Source organism: Miniopterus natalensis, chromosome 1 (assembly GCF_054644295.1).
Source record: "Miniopterus natalensis isolate mMinNat1 chromosome 1, mMinNat1.hap1, whole genome shotgun sequence".
Lineage (NCBI taxonomy): Eukaryota > Metazoa > Chordata > Mammalia > Chiroptera > Miniopteridae > Miniopterus > Miniopterus natalensis.
In genome coordinates, this window is record NC_142081.1 from 137,184,746 (window position 1) to 137,196,476 (window position 11,731).

The window sequence follows — 11,731 nt, forward strand, 5'->3', positions numbered from 1 at the left end:
ATTTTAAGGTCAGGGGGATATTTTACTCAGATCCCCTCTTTCGTCATAAAGCATAACTGGAACTCATCGGTGCTAACTGATTTTACCCTGGGCCACACATCTAGTTGCTGGGAAGATCAGAACCAGAACCTAGGTCTCCTAGATACAAAGGAAAGGAAACCTTTTCTCTATGCCTCTCACCTGGAAGGGTGCGCCTAGATTCATTTCCCCTTCAGCGGCCCAAGGACGCCTTCATTGGCAAATGCGTTTCTTGCAGCATGTTGAAGAGGCAGGACAAGCTCCTGTGCCAGTCTTCAGGAACGATCACCCTTTTCCAGTGACCAGCCCTGTGATGTGGCACCCTGCCAGCCCTCTCTACTTCCAGGCTTGTGCTGAGTTATCACGTGGTGGAATGACTCCTGTGGACCTTTTGCCAGGAACCAGTTTTATTTTTTGACTCACCAATCCCTCCTTTCTCCCCACAAGCTCTCTTCTACCACACAAACCCATCAAGGGCCCCTCAAAGCATTGTGATCACCTGTTTCTCCATCCACAGTGACAGAAAAAGAGGGGAAAGGATCAAGTTCAGTATGCTGTGAGGCCGAAAAGTGTTGAGAGTTTGGCAGCAGCTTATAAATAACTCAGAGTGGATGTTGCCGACCATGGGAAGTATCTATGGGAACCACCATTACCAAAAAAAAAAAGTATTTTTTGAAAATGAAATATGACAGCATACAGTCCAAACCTCCAAAATTTAACAGGAATTCTCATAAAACTGTAGGTAGGCTTACATTATATTACACAAGTTTTAAACTCTGGATCTGGGCCGAAAACATCACCTGCTTTAGGTCTTTCAAATAGACACTAAAGAGCCACAGAATGATACAATCGACCAGCAAAACACTTTAAGATTTAGTCGTAATCTACAGACTGTCAACTTGGTGGTAACTGTTAAAGTAATTTGTGGTCTCCTTGTGTCTGTTTTAATTAGTGATAGTTCTCTGCAGCCAGCCTTGCAGGAGGAGAAACGGAAACACAGCTGCTGCGCTGTAAATCAGAGTGAAATCAGCAGTGTCCAGTGAAGAGCAACAAGGCCCCCGAATAGCTCCCCTGCCAACCCTGCTTGCTTCCTCCCCTGGAGTCTCTCCTGGTGGGCTCAACGACGTTTCATGCATTGAGGGCAGCGGACTTGATCCAAAGGCACAACAGGGCAGACAGGAGCCCCAGCTTGCTGTAGGGAATTGGATCAGATGAGTCGACGGTAGCAAAGGGGGCTTGGAATTCGAGCTTCAAATTCGGAGTTAAAACTTGCATTTTTGACTTCCGAGTCAAGTCGTGTGAGCTGTTGATCTCTCATAGGTGTCCCCATCTTTTTAGAGGACAATTCCTGTGGATTGTAGGCCTGGTGAATCCCACTGTGTGGGTATTATTCTCTGCACCTCCCCACTCAACCCCAAACCACTGACATTTTTATTCAGATAAAATTCCATTAAAACAAATATCAAGTAATGACTTTATCAAAAGAACCAACACTGGGAACTTTAATAAGTAAAACTGGTGTGTGTGTGTGTGTGTGTGTGTGTGTGTGTGTGTGTGTGTGTGTGTGTGTGTGTGTCTGTCTGTGGTGGTAGCTGGGGAAGCCACAAGGCTGGGAAAGGTTTTCCACAAGGTTGGGAAAAATTGGAGTGATAATGTCATGAAAAAGCACTATTTAGCTTGAGAGGGGGTTGTTGCCAGGCCATTTGCACTCCCTTCTTGCGTTACTAAGTGATTTTGGAAACAATGTAGGTAGAGACCTTAACAACACTCCTTATATCTCTCTCTCCTGTTGTGTCTGTCCCCTGCTAGTCTTGGGTCTGGATTACTGTTAATATGTCCTAATGTACTTTTCTGGCTCTGTCTCTCCTTCCTCTAATTCATCCAACACATCCTTGTCAGAGAAATCTCCCCAGAACATCAGATTGATTGCACCAATTGTTTAGTCGTCAATGTTCAATCACATTTACTTAAATTCTCTCTTTTCCCTTAGGTCAGCATTCAGCATCACCCGGATCTCCCTCTCGTCTAGGTTTCCCACCGATCTCCCTTCATACACATGCTGTTCCTGTTAAATGGACTCACTCCTCCCCCAGCACCCCTCAAATGCTTGTGCCTCCAGGTTGTTCCATAGCTGCTTGTCCTACACAACGTCACTAATCCGAATCATCCCCACCTCTCAAGGCCCACTTTAAATGCTACCTTGTCCATGAAATCTCCCCTGAACACCCCTCTGGAAGTGTTATATCTGCTACCCTAGTTTTTCCACAGCATGTTGTGTTTTGATGTTCCTCGCCATACCTATCATTTTCTAACCTTTGTCATTCTTAGTTGTGTACCTGAAACGGGTGCTTAAATGCTCTGGGTCGGCCAGCCTGGATTTTAACCTCAGGTCTGGTCATTAATGTGATTTTGGTAACTGACCTTTTTAAGTCTTGGGATCTTCCTTGTAAATTGATAATCATTGTAACTCATAGGTTCTGATGAAGATTAAATGAGACAATGAACGTAATACACTCAACTCTGTGCTTAACACACGGTAAATGGTCAAAAAATGTTATTGTGTTTATTATTTTTATTGTTTAAATTTTCTTTTTAGACTCTAACTTATTCAAGAGTTAAATCTCTCTGTATAGCAAGCATCAGCAAACTTTTTTAATAAAAAGCTAGTCAATATTATAGGTTTTTCAGGCAACATATATCTCTGTCACATATTGTGAAATAACAGGAAAAAATATATATTGGTCTCTGCCTCCCCCCTCCCTGCCCCCACCCAGTTCCTGGCACAGAGCTCCTGAAACTGCTGTAGTTTCTAATAGATAAGAGCAATAGGAGCATCTCTTGTAATATTTGGTCTTTGACCCCAGTTCCTGACACAGAGCTACTAAAATCCTTGTAAATTGCTGGGCGATAGGAGCCTCTCTTGTTCTAATGAGGTAGCTGGGTGGCTTCTGGATGGGGGCTGGTCACCAGAAAGACCAAGCCATGATTAGAAGCTTGGAATTTTCAGCTCCTCCCTCAGCCTCCAGAGAGTGGAGAGGGGCTGGAAATGGAGTTAGTCGATGATGGGTCATGCTTATGTGATAAAGCCTCCACAAAAATCTCCAAAGTACAGGGTTCAGAGAGCTTCCAGGCTGGTGAACACATCCTTACCAGGAGGGTCACACCCCAGCTCCATGGGGATAGAAGCTCCTGTGCTCGGGACCCTCCCAGACCTTGCCCTGTGCCTCTCTTCAGCTGGCTGTTCATCTGTATCCTTTATTTTACCCTTTAATAAACTGGGGAATGTAGGTACATGTTTTCCTGAGTTCTGTGAGCCACTCTAACAGATTAATCAAACCTGAGGAAGGGATTGTGGAAATTTTTGATTTGTAGTCAGGTTGGATAAAGGTTGTGGGAACCCAGGGACATACTGCTTGTGACTGGCATCCAGAGTGGGGGGCAGTCTCACAGACTGAGTCCTTAACCTGTGGGATCTGCCACTATCTCTGGGTAGAGCGTGTCAGAACTGAGTTAAATTGTAGGACTCCCAGCCAGTTCTCCACAGAGAATTGTTTGGTTTGGAGAAATCCCCGAACATTTGGTGTCAGAAGTGTTGTGCGTGTGGCAGGAGTGTGAACATAAAAGGGACTCACAGAAAGAAGGAACTGAGTTATTTCAAATAATATGTATATTTTTCTTTTGTTTTGCTTAATAACCTTTGAAAATGTTAAGATTCATCCCTAGCTCACAGGCCATGGAAGAATAAGCCACAGGCTGGCAGTTGTTTGTAGATCCCTGCTATGTAGTCCACAGTGTTCAAATCAGAGCTTCACGGATATATAAGTTAACTGAGAAATGTTGTGTGATAAATTAAACGAATGATTACATGATCGATCTCTGTTGAGTGCCTCTGTTCTTTTTTACCTTTTGCAAATGACTCCAGTTTGTGCCCATCCCTCCTGCACCATTCAAAGTCCAGAATATTTCCAGTGTGTCTGATCCTAGAACAAGCTGGGAGAAGCCCCCAAAGCATGGAGACAGTGGTGAGTTGCCCCTTTACACAGCTGTGCCTCTCGGGGTTGGCAGGTCCTCTCTAATCCAGTCCAGCAGGGGAGCTGTACACACAGTCAGTGAGGTTGTTATTCCAGGGAAGAAAGTGGTGAGTCTTAGAACAATATTAAATACTGTATTGTTGCATTTAGAAGGGAGCTATTTATGTTTCTCCAGGAATGTGTAAGATCCTCTCTCCCATGCTGGTTTTAACTGAATGTCTGACAGATCCAACCTTATTGTGGCAAAAGAAAATGAAATGGTGGTATTAGTGTAGCTTTTCTCCCTTGCTAACTGCATTTATAGATCAGCTCCTGGAACAGCATGTATTTTTTTCCTTTTGTGCCTTGGTTTATCACAACAGCATCAATCGTCTCTATTCAGCATCTTTCTGTAGACATACAAGAATGAAATTGAGAAAAAACAGATTAACTCTGAAAATTCTTATTATTGGCAATTCAGGCATTGGCTCTGCTTTCCTTAAAAAGTCTACTTTAGCCCGGCCGGGCGTGGCTCAGCGGTTGAGCGTCGACCTAGGATCCAGGTGGTCAGGGTTCGATTCCTGGTCAGGGCACATGCCTGCGGGCTGGGCAGCTGATCAATGGCTCTCTCATCATTGATGTTTCTGTCTCTCTCTCTCCCTCTCCTTTCCTCTCTCTGAAATCAATAAAGATATATATATTTTTAAAAAGTCTACTTTAGAAAATAATTAATATGACATACTAAATTTGAAGCACAGATTATATATTTACATTTATTTTTAATACTCATCGCTTTACAGACTCAATAATTGAGGATGATTATCATTCTTTATATTAAAAGAACTCTATAAATGCCCATGTTTACCCACTAGAGTAATATTAAGAACTATATTAATCAGTAATAGCCATACAATTTCCATGCCTTAAAGCAAGACAATTTCATATTTTGAAAGGCGGTGAAATGATTCTTCCCTGAGAGGTACAAAAACGTCCACTAGGTGTTGCTGCTGTACACTGGATGAGCCAAAAGAGCCTAAAAAAATATCGATAATCCCTCCCACAAATTCATTATCCACTTGTCTAAGCAATTATTATTGGAAAGACAAATAAGAAAATAAGTAGTATATAACTTATTTCTATATAATTTTGAAGATGCTGTCAGTTGCAACTTTTGTTTCATGTAAGGGAAGAAAAATGTCAGGAAATAAGATAAAAAATCAGTACTATTTATTTATTATTTATTTACTTATTTTAGAGAGAGAAGAAGAGAGAGAGAAGGGGAGAAAGAGAGAGAGAGACATCGATCCGTTGCCTCCAGCTTCACATATGAATTCCGACCGGGGATCGAATCTGAAACCTAAGTATGTGCCCTGACCGGGAATCGAACCTGCAACCTTTTTGGTGTGCGGAACGATACTCCAACCAACTGAGCCACCTGGCCGAGGCCTAATTTTTATTTTTTTAATACCACAGGAATATATAAAAATAGAGTATTTAAGGAATGCACAAAAATCAGAGATAAAGTACACACGTAGATGTCTGACAATGCTATGCTTTTAACAATATTAAAAACTTCTGGTTAATATAACACTTATTAATACGGAAATTTGGCAAAATTCTGTAACAATCAGGCTAAGTCTTGAAAGAAAGAAAAACACTTAATTCTGGATCTGGTTCAAAACTGAAGCCTTATTCATTTTATTTTCAGGCTTACAGAAAAGCGATACTTGCCAAGATATCGAACATAAGCGGTAAATTTTATGAACCACGCTTTCCTTTACCTTTAGGGTTGACATGTTGAAGCTCAGTGGTGTTCTTGGTTACGACAGCACCCAAGACTAGCTCAAGAAGGGAGAGGCAGTAAGATCTTGCCTTTTATTAGTATAGTCGCCACAGTTGTTACAGAAAGGTAAAGCTGAAACCATGTGGAATATATCTCTTTGAAGATTAGTTTCCATTTTTTTGCAACCTATGGGGCAGGGGAGTTATCCCAACTGCAGGCTGTGTACCTTTTCCCTCCTGGGCTGCAAAAAGCTCATAATGAGGGTATTACTGCTGCTCTGGTACTTCCCTCTTATGGAACAAATTTGCAAAGTCTGCGGCAGTGATTCATAGCTCAGGAAAGACACACCTTCCAGAAGCAAGGATGAAGAAAGAAGGATATTATATGTTTAGTCTTTGCTATTTTTATCCTTCTGGTTTTCAGTTAAATTGTAACTTACAATCCTTTGGCTATGGTGATGTGACCCATTAATTCACCAACAAACAGAAGCTCCATTTGAGTCAAAGCCTCCTTTTTTTCAAACTTAAAAGAAAATGAATCTCTGTGTTCATAGGTTTTTCCCTATAGTACGTTCTGTCATTTTATTAATGCTCAAAGTCTATCCAATAGGCCTGGACCATCTTGAATAAAAATTGAGAGTTTCCCATGAGTAGGTAAATAAGGTTTAGTGTTTTCATTAAAAATTAATAAACATTAAAACTAAATTAGTTTTTTTCCCCCCTGGCTCTTGTTTATAATTTGAAGTATTTTTAACAAGCTGACCTTATTGGTATGGAAATATTTGATCCTTCTGGTGTGTTATAAGATATGGCAGAGACTTTGTGTCATATAAAAATAACCATTTTAATTTAATTTAATTGTGCACAATTTCTTTAACATCTGTCTCTCCTACCGGACTACAAATACCCCTATGACTGTTTTATATGAAGAGCGTCTATACAAATAAGTGCTTAAAATTTTTTGTAGAATGAACTAGCAAATGAATAAATAAAGATAAACATTGTTGAATTAAACAAATATCAGTCAAGGATAAATTCAATCTTAGCTCAAAAATAATTTGTGAACTGTGAGCCAACCAGAATATTCCTATGACTAAGTGCAGCAGTCCATCAATAGGAGAAGCATTTAAGATGCTAAGGAACTTACCATCTTGATTGTTTCTTACATTTTCCAGATCCTGAATACCTCTTCCAGAGTACAGTTTTCAGACCCTGTTTCTTGACTCTGCTGGTTCGTAGCGGTTGACTTGGATAACAGACAGCTGCACAGTGCTTTCGGGGTTTGTCTCCGGCCTCCGGTCACACTAGAGATGTCAAGTCCTTGAAGACACCAATGATTTAATTAATGCCAGTAAGTACTGAACACTCCCTTGGGCTTGGTTCTGTGCCATATTCTACACACCACGGTGCTGGATTCTCTCTTGCCTCTGTGAACGGCAGTCTTTCTACCTTGAATTGTTTCCCTTCATTGGCGTCGCCACTGCTTGTTCTTTGAGACTCACCTCAGGCCTCACCCACCTCAGAGAACCTTCCCTGAGCCATGAGCCGGGGGTCCCCTAAGATATTACGCATAACTCTGTTACAAAACTTATTTTGTATTAGCACATCTAAACATTATCTGCTTATTACCCATATCGCCCACGAGACTGTGAGCTCCTCAAGGTAAAGCAGTTAGAAGTAATCTGAAGAAATCGAGCTCTTATTTCTCCGATCAAATGAACCAACCTACCTGTATCTCTACCCAAATTCTCTGACTTACTTCCTAGTACAATGGAAGGCCAGTCTATCTACTAGGGCACCTTTCTTGCACTTGATTTATAGTTTAAGTATAGAATTCTAGTTTGGAAACAATTTTTGTTTAGAATTTTGAAGGGCATTAATCCGTTGCCTTTTTGTTTGCAGTGTGCTGAGAAATCCAAACCATTCTTATCTTTCCTTTAAAAATATCCTGCATTTTAGAAAAATTTAAATATCTACAAAGAGAGAATACTGTAATGAATCCCCACATACCTATCCCTCTGCTGCCACAATTATCAATTCATAGCCAATCATGTTGCATCTGTAGCTCACCCCTACTTCCTACTTAATTTCCAATTATTTTGAAACAAAATCTACACCATACTGTGTCATCTGTGAATATTCAGTATTTATCTCTAAAAGAGATGAAGGTTACCCTGGCCAGTGTGTGTGGAGGGGGAGATAAAGATTCACATATTTCATCCTTTATATGTAATGATGTGCTCATTGGGCCTGTTTCTATGGGCCCTTTCTATCTGCTTTAAAATTCCAAGAAATGTTCTTGAATTGTTCCTCTGATGACTTTTTGCCTCATTACTCAGTTGCTGGACCTCCTGGCCCGGTGCTCTAACCTTTCTTTCTGCTCTTCAACTCTGACTTGCTGTTTTACTTCCTGAGAGCTTTTCTCAGCTTTATGTTCCAGTCTACCTATCAAGGTTTTCCATTTCTTGATTGTATCTCTGATGTCTTAGGGCCCTTTTCTATGTTCTCTGAACGTTTCTTTTTCACAGCCTCTTGTTTTTGTTTTACAGATGGGGTGTATTCTTTTTCTTTTTGAAAACAGGATGATACATTTTGAAGTTTTTCTCTTCTCCCGGGTTGCTTTTTTTACTCTGCTTATTTTGGATTCATCCTCTGTGGTAGGTGTTTTCTTTATTGGGCTTTTAACCCTTGGCTCTCTGCTCACGAACTAAAATCAGAATCACACACTGAGCCTGTGGGAAGGACTTTTCAACTCTGAGCTTCATGGGATTGGAATCTGGGGGGGTGGTTACCATTTCTGGGGCACCTCTAAGGTCAGTGTCTTTAGGTGTTGCTTTTAGAAAGGTCAGATTCTGTGGAAAAGGGTTTTCCAGTTTCTTTTCTGGAGGGTAAATACCTGGCCAGCACATTGGGAGCTGTGCTGAGGAAGGCGGCCAGGGGTGTCTGCATTCAGCCATTCGCTAGACACGGGGTCCCCTGGCGTCCCTCCTGTTTTATCAAGGTTGGAGTAAGGACCTGGGATCTTACTGTTACTCAAACAGCTTTTTTACCCACCCCCCTTCTTTAGGAACCCTCACACCCTGTTTCTGGTTTTACTGGTGTTGCCAATTTCTGATCCTTTTGAAGCTGTGGTGCAAATTATGTTGATTTTGAACTTCCCTTGCTGCCAGCTTGGGATTTGGGGTTTCTTGGGGATGCTGATGCAGTTATCACATCGATATCCTTTCCAACTGCCAAATTTTTTGTTGCTGTTGTTTCCTGTGCTTGTTTTGCCCACACTTGTAGATTTCGATATTAAACAAAACTTATTTGTTATACTTTCGTGGGGTTTGGGGAAGGAGAAAAAGAGATATGTGTGTTTACATCACCTTAACCTGGAAATATTCTCCACCTCCCCTTTATTAACTTTAAAACCCCATAACCATTGTTTCAGAGAAGGCGAACCCCTGTTCCTTGCGGTGGGCTTATCCGCAGCCAGGGTGCGCACCAGGACCTTCAGACTTCTTGGATTTGCTGTGAGGGGTCAGCTGCCAGCAGGCTGTGGTCATACTAGACGGAAATGTTTTTCATCTCTTTCTTGAAGACTCATCCACATATTTCCAGTGGGACAGCAGGGCCTTGGAGATGGACTGGCGGCTTGCGTAAACCTGGGCCACCTGCCCAGCTCCCCAGAGTCTATGCGGGGGACCCGCTCCGCACAGAAGCCGAATGCAGCACGCAGCTCAGTGGGCTTCTCTCTGCGTGTGTAAGTATGTAGACATGTATGTATATGCATGTATCTTTCTGAACCCATTTGAAAACCATTCGAGATAGTTGTGGAATACTACTCAACAATAAAGCATAACTGTTGAGACACACAACGTTACATGAATCTCAGAATAATTATGCAGAGTGAAAGAAGCCAGAGAAAAAAGCGTATGCACTGCACGTTTCCATTTACATAAAACTATGGAAAATGCAAACCAATCAGTAGTGACAGGAAGCAGATCTGTTGTTGCCTGGGGGAAGGGTGGGTGTGATGAATATGTTCATTATTTTGATTGTGGTGCTAATTTCATGAGGCTATACATAGGTAAAATTTACCAAATTGTACATTTTAAATATGTTACAGTTTACTGCAGGTCGGTTGTACTCTAATAAAGCTGTTAAAAACTTTTCACTTTAAAGCATACACTTTAAATTAAGTGGTTTATTGTATATCAATGATATCTCAATAAAGTTGTGAAAAGAGTCAGAGAAAAAATACTTTAAATAATAAGCAAAGGGCTTATTCCCTTAATATAAAATCTTCACCAAATCAATAAGAAAAAAGACCAAAAGCACAACTGAGAGGTGAATAAAGGATATGAGCAATTCAGGAAAAAGGAAATATAACTGCCTCTTAAACCTAAGCAAACATACTCGACATCACTCATAAGAAGAAAATTCAAATTAAGGCACCACTGACACTGTTTCCCAGTCTTTAATAGGCAAATGTCCCAACATTTTATAAAACACTATATTGACATGAGTTTGGGGAAACAGGTAGTTTCCCCCATAGATGGCAAGTGTCTGGACGGGTGCAACAGCTAAGAAGGATACGTTGACAATAGGTATCTCATCACTATAGCCTTCTACATAGCTATTCCGCTTCTTGGATTTTTTTTCTATAGACATACCCGTGTAAGTGCGAAATGACCTATGTTCAATGTTATTCACTGAAATTTTATTTGTAGTAAAGACTGGCAACAATCTCAATACCTGTCCATGGGAGGTTGGTGAGATTGGTAAAACAGAATGAGAAAGTTTTTTATAAGTAGGAATGAAAGAAATTAATCTAAAGTAAAAAAACACACACAAAACCAACCAGGTGCAGAGCAGTGTGTATCACATGCTACTCTACGGATTAAAAATACGTTTGCAAATGAGTATTTGCCATAATAAATGTAAGATTGTGTGGAAGGGAACAAAGAAACTGGTTAACAATGGTTGCCTCTGGGGAGTGGTTTGAGGAAAGGTTTAGGAATAAGTCTTTCTTGCCTGTATTTTTATGATTTGAATTTTGAATTATTTGAATGTATTGCCTGCGTTTAAAAAAGCCTCTTGAGAAGCGTGTTTGCTGCTTGGAAGTGAAGAACCTAAAGATGCGAGTGAGGTGAAGGGTAGGTGCTCTAGGTGGTCTCCGAATCCTTGGTTCTGGAATATTTCGCTCATGCAGGCGCACTCAGTTTAACCAAGCTGAATAGTTTGTGGCATGTGCCTGGGCTGGGGCCTCTGCATATGCTTTGGGATGATCCCCAAAAGCTCAGTGAGTGAGGCAGACACAGAGACAGGAGCTGAAGCAATCAATTTAGGAGAGAGTGGAGAGTGCGAAATGATTCTTGTGGTTCGAAATGACTTTAAAGATGGGAAAAGGGAAAGTGGCTGCCCAGTGTTCTCACGCTGCTGTTTCTGCCTACAAGCAAATCCGCAGGAGAAACGCTGAATTGCTCAAACAATGGGAATGCCGTGGCCAGCCCAGTGTGGTGGTCAAAGCCCCCGATGAAGGAACTCTGATTAGATTATTGACCCATTCGGAAATGCTGGGACAGGCTGTAAATTTATTCCGAGATGCTCCAGGCACTCAGACTGCACCAGGCTCTCAAACTCTCCTAGGAATTGGGACCAGCAGACCTAATTGACAGTCACTGGTCACCTAAAACTTTACTAGGTGAAATTTTGGATGAAATTTATTTACTAGTGAAACAAATGTTTGAAACTGTCAGATTCTAAGACAAAAGCTGAATCCCTTCCCCAAGAAAGCCTTCTGATTGTTGATACCCCTCTGGGACTGCCGAAGTCTTCACTCATAAGCGAGTTTGTTTTGTTTTATGGTTCTCCCATGACTCCTCCTTCCCTCTCCTCATTTTTCCTCCCAGCATTTAAAAAAGAAGTTTATTTTA

At 41.2% G+C, this 11,731-nt stretch overlaps 1 pseudogene; it reads left to right on the plus strand.

Annotated features, from left to right (window-relative positions):
- Positions 1–3,080: 3,080 nt before the first annotated feature.
- On the plus strand, positions 3,081–11,499 carry LOC107534372 (peptidyl-tRNA hydrolase 2, mitochondrial-like; annotated as a pseudogene).
- The last annotated feature ends 232 nt before the right edge of the window (positions 11,500–11,731 follow it).